This window comes from Anser brachyrhynchus (assembly GCF_964034855.1).
Source record: "Anser brachyrhynchus genome assembly, contig: SCAFFOLD_267, whole genome shotgun sequence".
In the NCBI taxonomy this organism is placed as follows: domain Eukaryota; kingdom Metazoa; phylum Chordata; class Aves; order Anseriformes; family Anatidae; genus Anser; species Anser brachyrhynchus.
Window position 1 is genome coordinate 157,727 of NW_027663604.1, and position 13,274 is coordinate 171,000.

Consider the following 13,274-nt stretch of genomic DNA (forward strand, 5'->3'; position numbering starts at 1 on the left):
CCATTGGGGATGCACTGCAGTGAGTCCAGAGAGTGCACTGCCACCACTGAGGATGCCCTTCAGTGAGTCCAGAGAGTGCACTGGCACCACTGGGGATGCAGTGCAGTGAGTCCACAGAGTGCACTAGCACCACTGGGGATGCAGTGCAGTGAGTCCAGAGAGTGCACTGGCACCACTGGGGATGCACTTCAGTGAGTCCAGAGAGTGCACGCGCTCCACTGGGGATGCAGTACAGTGAGTCCAGAGAGTGCATTGGCACCACTGGGGATGCAGTGCAGTGAGTCCAGAGAGTGCACTGGCAGCACAGAGGATGCAGTGCAGTGAGTCCAGAGAGTGCTCTGGCACCACTGGGGATGCAGTGCAGTGAGTCCAGAGAGTGCACTGGCACCACTGGGGATGCAGTGCAGTGAGTCCAGAGAGTGCACTGGCACCACTGGGGATGCACTGCAGTGAGTCCAGAGAGTGCACTGGCACCACTGGTGATGCACTGCAGTGAGTCCAGAGAGTGCACTGGCACCACTGGGGATGCACTGCAGTGAGTCCAGAGAGTGCACTGGCACCACTGGGGATGCAGTGCAGTGAGTCCAGAGAGTGCACTGGCACCAGAGGGAATGCACTGCAGTGAGTCCAGTGAGTGCATTGGCACCACTGGGGATGCAGTGCAGTGAGTCCAGAGAGTGCACTGGCAGCACTGGACATGCAGTTCAGTGAGTCCAGAGAGTGCAGTGGCACCACTGGGGATGCAGTGCAGTGAGTCCAGAGAGTGCACTGGCAGCACTGGGGATGCAGTGCAGTGAGTCCAGAGAGTGCACTGGCAATACTGGGGATGCAGTGCAGTGAGTCCAGAGAGTGCACTGGCACCACTGGGGCTGCAGTGCAGTGAGTCCAGAGAGTGCACTGGCACCACTGGGGATGCAGTGCAGTGAGTCCAGAGAGTGCTCTGGCACCACTGGGGATGCACTGAAGTGAGTCCAGAGAGTGCACTGGCACCACTGGGGATGCAGTGCAGTGAGTCCAGAGAGTGCACTGGCAATACTGGGGATGCAGTGCAGTGAGTCCAGAGAGTGCACTGGCAACACTGGGGTTGCAGTGCAGTGAGTCCAGAGAGTGAACTGGCACCACTGGGGATGCAGTGCAGTGAGTCCAGAGTGTGCACTGGCACCACTGGGGATGCAGTGCAGTGAGTCCAGAGATTGCACTGGCACCACTGGGGATGCAGTGCAGTGAGTCCAGAGATTGCACTGGCACCACTGGGGATGCACTGCAGTGAGTCCAGAGAGTGCACTGGCACCACTGGGGATGCAGTGCAGTGAGTCCAGAGAGTGCACTGGCACCACTGGGGATGCAGTGCAGTGAGTCCAGTGAGTGTACTGGCACCACTGGGGATGCAGTGCAGTGAGTCCAGAGAGTGCACTGGCACCACTGAGAATGCACTTCAGTGAGTCCAGAGAGTGCACTGCCACCACTGGGGATGCAGTGCAGTGAGTCCAGAGAGTGCACTGGCACCACTGAGAATGCACTTCAGTGAGTCCAAAGAGTGCACTGGCACCACTGGGGATGCACTGCAGTGAGTCCAGAGAGTGCACTAGCACCACTGGGAATGCAGTACAGTGAGTCCAGAGAGTGCACTGGCACCACTGGGGATGCACTGCAGTCACTCCAGAGAGTGCACTGGCACCACTGATGATGCAGTACAGTGAGTCCAGTGAGCGCACTGGCACCACTGGGGATGTAGTGCAGTGATTCGAGAGAGTGCACTGGCACCACTGGGGATGCACTGCAGTGAGTCCAGAGAGTGCACTGGCACCACTTGGGATGCAGTGCAGTGAGTCCAGAGAGTGCACTGGCACCACTGGGGATGCAGTGCAGTGAGTCCAGAGAGTGCATTGGCACCACTGGGGATGCAGTGCAGTGAGTCCAGAGAGTGCACTGGCACCACTGGGGATGCACTGCTGTGAGTCCAGAGAGTGCACTGGCAGCAGTGGAGATGCACTGCAGTGAGTCCAGAGAGTGCACTGGCACCACTGGGGATGCACTGCAGTGAGTCCAGAGAGTGCAGTGGCACCACTGGGGATGCAGTGCAGTGAGTCCAGAGAGTGCACTGGCACCACTGGGGATGCACTGCTGTGAGTCCAGAGAGTGCACTGGCACCACTGGGGATGCAGTGCAGTGAGTCCAGAGAGTGCACTGGCAGCACTGGGGATGCAGTGCAGTGACTCGAGAGAGTGCACTGGCACCACTGGGGATGCACTGCAGTGAGTCCAGAGAGCGCACTGGCACCACTGGGGATGCACTGCAGTGAGTCCACAGAGTGCACTGGAACCACTGAGAATGCACTTCAGTGAGTCCAGAGAGTGCACTGGCACCACTGGGGATGCACTGCAGTGAGTCCATGTTGAGGACTGGCTCGCTGCGCGTAATCACATTGATATCATGCAGCTGCAAGATAAGGAAATGGCGGATTACCGCACCCAGCTGGTCTAGAAAAACAAGAGCAAAGGCACGTACGCAAGGCTTGTCTGGGAACTCTTGTGAGAAATCCCAGGCAGCTTGTCTGGGAACTCTTGTGAGAAATCCCAGGCAATTAGAAACAATGATAGTAGAGGGCATACTGCCCTGGGAGTTATAGTTAGATTAGAAAGGGGAACTAGCGGATAGAAGAATGCGGAACTAACAGATAGGGCAGTAGATGACGCTTACCAATAAGGAGCTTGGCTTTTGCAATATGTATGAGCTAATTATCCTGTACACGATAAAAGACAATTGAGCTATCCATTAAAGCTGAAGCATACTTAACACTCATATTGAGCGTTTGTGTCTTCCCTCCGTCGACAACAAATGGCGCCCGAACAGGGACCCTTGCTGGACGAGGACCCGAAACGAGTAAGCCGGTATTAGGCGACGGAGTACAAGGGGAAAGCCGGTTCTGACTACGTAACCCGGAATCCGCGGAACATAAGATTGGGGCGAGCAGAAGACGACTCGGGAAGAGCGCCCGGGACGAACCCATAGCGGGTCCCGCCGGAACGCCGCGAACGGAAGCTTTGTACGGGGGCAACGGCACCGTGAGTAAGCATGGAGAAACAAGCGGCAATAGATTTACTTAAGTGCTTTTTAGAAAAGCGTAAGACACGCTTTGCACGGGGGCAACGGCACCGTGAGTAAGCATGGAGAAACAAGCGGCAATTAATTTACTTAAGTGCTTTTTAGAAAAGCGTAAGACGCCAGATATAGATTGTCATAAAGAATTACAGGGGTTAGTGGCCTATGGGGTGGCGAAGGGCTGCTTTATTAACCCTGACACATTGTTTGAGGAGGATGAGTGGCGTAAGTTTGGTGATATATTGTTTGAGGAAATGATTAGTGAGAATAAGACGGCTAAGAAGCTGGCAAAACCGTGGCGGGCTGTTACGAATGCTTTAACAATACATCGGGTAGAACAGAAAGTAGCAGCCGCTGCAACAGAGCGGCTGGGCAAAACGTTGAGGGCGGATGAAGAGGCCAATCCGTACCCCCTCCCTCCGTCGGTCCAACAATTCACCATGAAGGCACCCGGGGGATGGGGAGAGGGGGCACGACCCAGTGCACCTCCTCTACCCCTGGAAACTCCCGAGGGAGAGGCGGCAGGCGAGGGGAGAAATAAGAATCCATTTTTGAAAGATATGCGACTCGAATCAGGGGGGTCGGAGAGAGCAGGACTCTGGGCGAAAATAGCAGGGGAGGCGTTACGTGAAGGTGATGTGGGGGCAGCGACAGAGCTTGTAGGCGCCTTCCCCGTGGTGTACTCTCCACCAGACGCCCAGGGCCAGATAACTGTTACTATGACAAATCTGGACTGGAAAATACTGACCCAATTGCGTGCCACGGTAAATGAGTCAGGAATACGTGGGGAGCCAACGAAACAGATGTTAGACTATCTGTGGTCCACTAACGTGTTGCTCCCCGGCGATATTCGTAATATCATGAAACTAATACTGACGCAGCATCAGATCCTGCTGTTTAATGCCCATTGGCATTCAGCTTGTCAGGAGGCAGTCGCGGTGCAGCGTCAGCCCGGAGATCCATTATACGGGGTCACGCTGGAGGAGCTTTTGGGGGTCGGTGCATACAATCGCTTGGAGGCCCAGGCCCTAATGGGGCCGGATAAGGCAAAAGCGACCATGACGCTAGCTAGGAGAGCACTGGACCAAATTAGGGAGCCTGGAGGAATGCCCTCCTATATGTCCATCAAGCAAGGGCGAGACGAAGCGTTTGGAACATTTATTGATAGGGTTGCCGCAGCTATACAGGTAGCTGGGTTACCCGAATATCTCAAAGGCCCTATTCTTAAACAATGCGCCCTTCAAAATTGTAATCAAACCTCTCGAAATGTTCTAAATACGCTGCCCAGTACCTGGACTATAGAAGAGGCTCTTGATCGATTGTCGCGGATACCGATAGGCTCGCAAGCGCTATTGGTTGACGCTATTCGAAAGGTAGGGGAAAGTATTACTCAGGGACTGCAGGCTAGTCAGTCGCAGGTATTCGCCGCCCTTGCCCCCCTGCAAAGTGGAAAAGGACCTCACTCGTCGAGAAGACCTGCACTACGCTGCTATCGGTGTGGCATCGCGGGTCATATAAAGAGGCAATGTGGGACGGCTAATGTGTGGTGTCCCTCTTGCCGATCTGATACGCATAATGAAACCGCTTGCCGGCGGAAGACCCAGGGAAACGGGAAGACCAGCGGGAACCGCCGCCCCGCGATGACACAAAAAGCGGCTTTCCCCTCAACAGCGGCGGCAGCTGCGGAGACTCCAACCGAGACGAATCCTTTCACCTCCAACCAGCCACCAGAGGGAGCCTGGGGATTGGACTTGGCAACCGCAGTAAATGTGACTTTGATGGACAATAAGCCTGTTGGGGTGAAAACAGGCGTTATGGGACCTGTAAAAATTAATAATGAGCCTGTTGGAGCACTTCTGATTGGAAGGTCATCGGCGACATTAAATGGGGCTTTAGTGTTAACAGGACTTATTGATAAGGACTTTACTGGGGAGATACAAATTATGGTATCAGCCATGTTCCCTCCGCTACATATACCGAAGGGAACTCGATTGGCTCAATTCTGCCTGTCTCTTGCCAAAGCGACTGATCCCTTCCGCACCTGTTTGTTCGGGGTCCCAATAGGGAACAAGGAGGAGCTGAAACAACTGTTAGCACCATATTCCGCAAGTACTGATTTGTTCGATCTTTCGTCCAACCTCTCCGACGCCGTTGTGGCGGCGCTAGTGGCTCTGAACACGAGCTTGCCATGGGATCCCCAGGAACTGGATTTGTTGGGATCAGTGGCGGTAGGGAACACCAGTAATAACTGGACACAGACGTGCTTTATGTGGAATAAAGGAAAACAAAATATGACTCAATGGACTAATGTGACCTCTCACACAAGGGGGTTCGAAGCTAATAGCAGCTATTGCGGGTACAACGACACCACCAACACCACCATGGGGGCATACGGGAACAAGTCAAGCACATGGCCAAGGCAAACTGCTAAGGCCTTACCACCTGGTATATTCCTGATCTGTGGAGATCGAGCCTGGCAGGGAATCCCAGCAAATGCGCACGGGGGGCCATGCTATTTGGGACGCTTGACTTTGTTTGCCCCTGACCTACACAGTCAAGAATTGCGAAACATTACTCAACAATGGAAACGACGGACGAGACGCAGTCTCAAAAACTTTGGGGAGTGACTGCGATAACCAGGTCGAACTCTGGGGTCCTGCTGAAAGGTTCTTTTCAGCGGCACTTGTGCCTGGAGTGGCTGTGGCTCATGCTATGGCTAGTCTAGGGAAACTAGCTTGTTGGGCTGTAAAACAAGCAAATGTGACATTTGAAAAAAAAAAAAAAAAAAAAAAAAAAAAAAAAAAAAAAGGGAGAGAGAGAAACTAGCTTGCACATTTTAGGTCTGTGAAATTTTGTGAGAATTTTTTCCTGCACTGGACAGTTGAGAGAAAAAAAAAAAAAAGGAAAGAAAAAAAAAAAAAAAAAAAAAAAAAAAAAAAAAAAGCACATAGGGAATTATGTTAATTGTGTTTGTGTCTTTAGGCAAAGCTGTGGAAGTCTTGAAATGTCACAGTAGTAAATAACTTTTATTACTTTTTGGCTAATTCTTTTTCTGTTGGAACACTGAATTCTGTGCATATGTATATATGAACACAAATTGAAGGCCTCTACCTCCTGGAGTATACAACTTGGTTTGTTTACCTCCACATGATTTTTTTTTTTTTTTAAGTTCAGTGTGGAGACTTGAAACTTGAATGTCCCTTCCAACTTTTATATTAAACAAGACTAGAAAATTGAAGACTGTTTTTCACCTGTACATAGAAATATTAAAGGGTGGTCTTAAAATTTGAACATTGGTCTGGAGAAAAACCATGGTGTTTGTTATGGACAATTAACTGTTAAAGTTATTGTAAGTTATCTGTATTTAGCAGAGTATTTTCAACGAGTGATCTGAGCTGAAATTGGAGACTATTAGTAAGTTATGTTTGGAAGTTTTAACTTCAATGAAGTAATTATTTGCTGTGAAAGAGACGAACATTGAATGACTGAACAAAGAGGGTGCAATATCTTTGTTTTTTATGAGGCTCCTGAGAATAAAACCAACTGAAGCATTTCAATTCACTTGAATGAGAAACGTGTTTAATTAAAAGAGCCCAAGAAGACACTGGTATGAAAGGTAAAATCTCAGAGGTTGGTCAGTTAATGTGGCACACTTGCTGGTCACTTTGTAAAATGTAGATTTGAAGTACAGTGGTGAAAACATTAAATGTGACTACGCAGATGCTCACAGAAATGGCCCAGGACCTGGACAGCTTGCGACACGCTGTGTTACAGAACAGAGCGGCGATTGATTTTCTACTGCTGGCACAGGGCCACGGGTGTGAAGAGCTCGAAGGAATGTGCTGTTTTAATCTCTCGGACCATGGCGAGTCAATCCACGAGCAACTGAAATGGCTGAGAGACCACACCAAGAAGATAGTGGTCCAAGATAATTGGCTTGATAGACTGTTTGCAAATTGGTTTGGGAACATGGGGGGTTGGATATTGGGTCTGATAAAAGAAGGGCTACGCTTACTGCTAATAATTGTCCTAATTATAGTAGCGGCGCGAGTAGTATTTAGTTGCCTAATAAAAAGGCTCGAGCAGTTAACTAGTAGGGTTTTTCTAGCAACAGTAATAGCATGTGTAAGGTGTAATTGCTCGAAAAAGAAAAAAAAAAAAAAAAAAAAAAAAAAAAAAAAAAAAAAAAAAAGGGGTCAATGCCACACGTGCTCCTTATTGCAATGCATCTCTTTGCTGTCATTATACAAACTATAATAGCATCCTTCCTTGCGCCAGGAGCCGCTCTGCTCGGCTGTGGGATCGACTGTGGAACGGACGCCCCTAGGTGCACCCCGAGCATTTTTTCCTCGGAGGGGTCTCCACTCTCAGCCGCTCACCACGGGAGCAGACAAGGACCTCCTGAAGCTGCACACAAATTATTTTCAGTGATATTGTCTTGTGGTATGAATGAGAAGTGCAAGAGGCCTCTCTGCGTGATTGTGTGATTGTGTGATTGTGCTGTGCGAGTAAGAAGCAGTATCGCTGCGAAGCAACATTCCTAGCGCTTAGTGGCTTGTTGACTGATGTAGATTCTAGTAGGCACACTACTTTACAATCGTAGTTCTGCATGAGATTTTTGACCCTGTTGCTTATTGTACCTTGCTTATTGCAGTGTGTGCGGTGATTGATAGAAAAATCTATAGAAAGCTTTTGGTTCAAAATAAAAACGGGGGAATTGTTGAGGACTGGCTCGCTGCGCGTAATCACATTGATATCATGCAGCTGCAAGATAAGGAAATGGCGGATTACCGCACCCAGCTGGTCTAGAAAAACAAGAGCAAAGGCACGTACGCAAGGCTTGTCTGGGAACTCTTGTGAGAAATCCCAGGCAGCTTGTCTGGGAACTCTTGTGAGAAATCCCAGGCAATTAGAAACAATGATAGTAGAGGGCATACTGCCCTGGGAGTTATAGTTAGATTAGAAAGGGGAACTAGCGGATAGAAGAATGCGGAACTAACAGATAGGGCAGTAGATGACGCTTACCAATAAGGAGCTTGGCTTTTGCAATATGTATGAGCTAATTATCCTGTACACGATAAAAGACAATTGAGCTATCCATTAAAGCTGAAGCATACTTAACACTCATATTGAGCGTTTGTGTCTTCCCTCCGTCGACAACAAGTCCAGAGAGTGCACTAGCACCACTGGGGAATGCAGTGCAGTGAGTCCAGTGAGTACACTGGCACCAATGGGGATGCAGTGCAGTGAGTCAAGAGAGTGCACTGGCACCACTGGGGATGCACTGCAGTGAGCCCAGAGAGTGCACTGGCACCACTGGGGATGCGGTGCCGGGAGTCCAGAGAGTGCACTGGCACCACTGGGGATGCAGTGCAGTGAGTCCAGAGAGTGCACTGGCACCACTGGGGATGCAGTGCAGTGAGTCCAGAGAGTGCACTAGCACCACTGGGGATGCACTGCAGTGAGTCCAGAGAGTGCTCTGGCACCACTGGGGATGCAGTGCAGTGAGTCCAGAGAGTGCACTGGCACCACCGGGGATGTGTTGCCGGGAGTCCAGAGAGTGCACTGGCACCACTGGGGATGCAGTGCAGTGAGTCCACAGACTGCACTGGAACCACTGAGAATGCACTTCAGTGAGTCCAGAGAGTGCACTGGCACCACTGGGGATGCACTGCAGTGAGTCCACAGAGTGCACTAGCACCACTGGGGAATGCAGTGCAGTGAGTCCAGTGAGTACACTGGCACCAATGGGGATGCAGTGCAGTGAGTCAAGAGAGTGCACTGGCACCACTGGGGATGCACTGCAGTGAGCCCAGAGAGTGCACTGGCACCACTGGGGATGCGGTGCCGGGAGTCCAGAGAGTGCACTGGCACCACTGGGGATGCAGTGCAGTGAGTCCAGAGAGTGCACTGGCACCACTGGGGATGCAGTGCAGTGAGTCCAGAGAGTGCACTAGCACCACTGGGGATGCACTGCAGTGAGTCCAGAGAGTGCTCTGGCACCACTGGGGATGCAGTGCAGTGAGTCCAGAGAGTGCACTGGCACCACCGGGGATGTGTTGCCAGGAGTCCAGAGAGTGCACTGGCACCACTGGGGATGCAGTGCAGTGAGTCCAGAGAGTGCACTGGCACCACTGGGGATGCAGTGCAGTGAGTCAAGAGAGTGCACTGGCACCACTGGGGATGCACAGCAGTGAGCCCAGAGAGTGCACTGGCACCACTGGGGATGCGGTGCCGGGAGTCCAGAGAGTGCACTGGCACCACTGGGGATGCGGTGCAGTGAGTCCAGAGAGTGCACTGGCACCACTGAGAATGCACTTCAGTGAGTCCAGAGAGTGCACTGGTACCACTGGGGATGCAGTGCAGTGAGTCCAGAGAGTGCACTAGCACCACTGGGGATGCAGTGCAGTGAATCCAGTGAGTGCACTGGCACCACTGGGGATGCAGTGCAGTGAGTCAAGAGAGTGCACTGGCACCACTGGGGATGCACAGCAGTGAGCCCAGAGAGTGCACTGGCACCACTGGGGATGCGGTGCCGGGAGTCCAGAGAGTGCACTGGCACCACTGGGGATGCAGTGCAGTGAGTCCAGAGAGTGCACTGGCACCACTGGGGATGCACTGCAGTGAGTCCAGAGAGTGCACTGGCACCACTGGGGATGCACTGCAGTGAGTCCAGAGAGTGCTCTGGCACCACTGGGGATGCAGTGCAGTGAGTCAAGAGAGTGCACTGGCACCACTGGGGATGCAGTGCAGTGAGTCCAGAGAGTGCACTGGCACCACTGGTGATGCACTGCAGTTACTCCAGAGAGTGCACTGGCACCACTGGGGATGCGGTGCGGTGAGACCAGAGAGTGCACTGGCACCACTGGGGATGCAGTGCAGTCAGTCCAGTGAGTGTACTGGCACCACTGGGGATGCACTGCAGTGAGTCCAGAGAGTGCACTGGCACCACTGGGGATGCAGTGCAGTGAGTCCAGAGAGTGCACTGGCACCACTGGGGATGCACTGCAGTGAGTCCAGAGAGTGCACTAGCACCACTGGGGATGCACTGCAGTGAGTCCACAGAGTGCACTAGCACCACTGGGGATGCAGTGCAGTGAGTCCAGAGAGTGCACTGGCACCACTGGGGATGCACTTCAGTGAGTCCAGAGAGTGCACTGGCACCACTGGGGATGCAGTTCAGTGAGTCCAGAGAGTGCACTGGCACCACTGGGGATGCAGTGCAGTGAGTCCAGAGAGTGCACTGGCAACACTGGGGTTGCAGTGCAGTGAGTCCAGAGAGTGCACTGGCACCACTGGGGATGCAGTGCAGTGAGTCCAGAGTGTGCACTGGCACCACTGGGGATGCAGTGCAGTGAGTCCAGAGATTGCACTGGCACCACTGGGGATGCAGTGCAGTGAGTCCAGAGAGTGCACAGGCAGCACTGGGGATGCAGTGCAGTGAGTCCAGAGAGTGCACTGGCACTACTGGGGATGCAGTGCAGTGAGTCCAGAGAGTGCACTGGCACCACTGGGGATGCAGTGCAGTGAGTCCAGTGAGTGTACTGGCACCACTGGGGATGCACTGCAGTGAGTCCAGAGAGTGCACTGGCACCACTGAGAATGCACTTCAGTGAGTCCAGAGAGTGCACTGGCACCACTGGGGATGCAGTGCAGTGAGTCCAGAGAGTGCACTGGCACCACTGAGAATGCACTTCAGTGAGTCCAAAGAGTGCACTGGCACCACTGGGGATGCACTGCAGTGAGTCCAGAGAGTGCACTAGCACCACTGGGAATGCAGTACAGTGAGTCCAGTGAGTGCACTGGCACCACTGGGGATGCAGTGCAGTGAGTCCAGAGAGTGCACTGGCACCACTGGGGATGCAGTGCAGTGAGTCCAGAGAGTGCACTGGTACAACTTGGGATGCAGTGCAGTGAGTCCAGTGAGTGCACTGGCACCACTGGGGATGCACTGCAGTGAGTCCAGAGAGTGCACTGGCACCACTGGGGATGCACTGCTGTGAGTCCAGAGAGTGCACTGGCAGCAGTGGAGATGCACTGCAGTGAGTCCAGAGAGTGCACTGGCACCACTGGGGATGCACTGCAGTGAGTCCAGAGAGTGCAGTGGCACCACTGGGGATGCAGTGCAGTGAGTCCAGAGAGTGCACTGGCACCACTGGGGATGCACTGCAGTGAGTCCAGAGAGTGCACTGGCACCACTGGGGATGCAGTGCAGTGAGTCCAGAGAGTGCACTGGCAGCACTGGGGATGCAGTGCAGTGAGTCCAGAGAGTGCACAGGCACCACTGGGGATGCACTGCAGTGAGTCCAGAGAGCGCACTGGCACCACTGGGGATGCAGTGCAGTGAGTCCACAGAGTGCACTGGAACCACTGAGAATGCACTTCAGTGAGTCCAGAGAGTGCACTGGCACCACTGGGGATGCACTGCAGTGAGTCCAGAGAGTGCACTAGCACCACTGGGGAATGCAGTGCAGTGAGTCCAGTGAGTACACTGGCACCACTGGGGATGCAGTGCAGTGAGTCAAGAGAGTGCACTGGCACCACTGGGGATGCACTGCAGTGAGCCCAGAGAGTGCACTGGCACCACTTGGGATGCGGTGCAGTGAGTCCAGAGAGTGCTTTGGCACCACTGGGGATGCACTGCAGTGAGTCCAGAGAGTGCACTGGCACCACTCAGGGTGCAGTGCGGTGAGTCCAGAGAATGCACTGGCACCAATGGGGATGCAGTGCAGTGAGTCCAGAGAGCGCACTGGCTCCACTGGGATGCAGTGCAGTCATTCCTGTGAGTGTACTGGCACCACTGGGGATGCAGTGCAGTGAGTCCAGAGAGTGCACTGGCACCACTGAGAATGCACTTCAGTGAGTCCAGAGAGTGCACTGGCACCACTGGGGATGCAGTGCAGTGAGTCCAGAGAGTGCACTGGCACCTACGGGGATGCACTGCAGTGAGTCCAGAGAGTGCACTGGCTCCACTGTGGATGCACTGCAGTGAGTCCAGAGAGTGCACTGGCACCACTGGGGATGCACTGCAGTGAGTCCAGAGAGTGCACTGGCACCACTGGGGATGCACTGCAGTGAGTCCAGAGAGTGCACTGGCACCACTGGGGATGCACTTCAGTGACTCCAGAGAGTGCACTGGTACCACTGGGCATGCAGTGCAGTGACTCCAGAGAGTGCACTGGCACCACTGGGGATGCACTTCAGTGACTCCAGAGAGTGCACTGGCACCACTGGGGATGCAGTGCAGTGAGTCCACAGATTGCACTGGCACCACTGGGGCTGCAGTGCAGTGAGTCCAGAGAGTGCACTGGCACCAGTGGGGATGCAGTGCAGTGAGTCCAGAGAGTGCACTGGCACCACTGGGGATGCAGTACAGTGAGTCCAGAGAGTGCACTGGCACCACTTGGGATGCACTGCAGTGAGTCCAGAGAGTGCACTGGCACCACTGGGGATGCACTACAGTGAGTCCAGAGATTGCACTGGCACCACTGGGGATGCAGTGCAGTGAGTCCAGAGAGTGCACTGGCACCACTGGGCATGCAGTGCAGTGAGTCCAGAGAGTGCACTGGCACCACTGGGGATGCACTTCAGTGACTCCAGAGAGTGCACTGGCACCACTGGGGATGCAGTGCAGTGAGTCCAGAGAGTGCACTGGCACCACTGGGGATGCTGTGCAGTGAGTCCAGAGATTGCACTGGCACCACCGGGGCTGCAGTGCAGTGAGTCCAGAGAGTGCACTGGCACCACTGGGGATGCAGTTTAGTGAGTCCAGAGAGTGCACTGGCACCACTGGTGATGCAGTACAGTGAGTCCAGAGAGTGCACTGGCACCACTGGGGATGCACTGCAGTGAGTCCAGAGAGTGCACTGGCACCACTGGGGATGCACTACAGTGAGTCCAGAGATTGCACTGGCACCACTGGGGATGCAGTGCACTGAGTCCAGAGAGTGCACTGGCACCACTGGGGATGCAGTGCAGTGAGTCCAGAGAGTGCACTGGCAGCACAGAGGATGCAGTGCAGTGAGTCCAGAGAGTGCACTGACACCACTGGGGATGCAGTGCAGTGAGTCCAGAGAGTGCACTGGCACCACTGGGGATGCAGTGCAGTGAGTCCAGAGAGTGCTCTGGCACCACCGGGGCTGCAGTGTAGTGAGTCCAGAGAGTGCACTGGC

The 13,274-nt window shown here is 53.5% G+C and overlaps 1 long non-coding RNA gene across 1 annotated transcript; it reads left to right on the forward strand.

Moving 5' to 3' along the window:
• The first annotated feature begins 5,186 nt into the window (after positions 1-5,186).
• Positions 5,187-8,229, forward strand: LOC308187178. The gene is made up of 2 exons (XR_013944501.1): positions 5,187-7,972; positions 8,008-8,229. It is a non-coding gene; the product is annotated as an uncharacterized lncRNA (long non-coding RNA).
• The last annotated feature ends 5,045 nt before the right edge of the window (positions 8,230-13,274 follow it).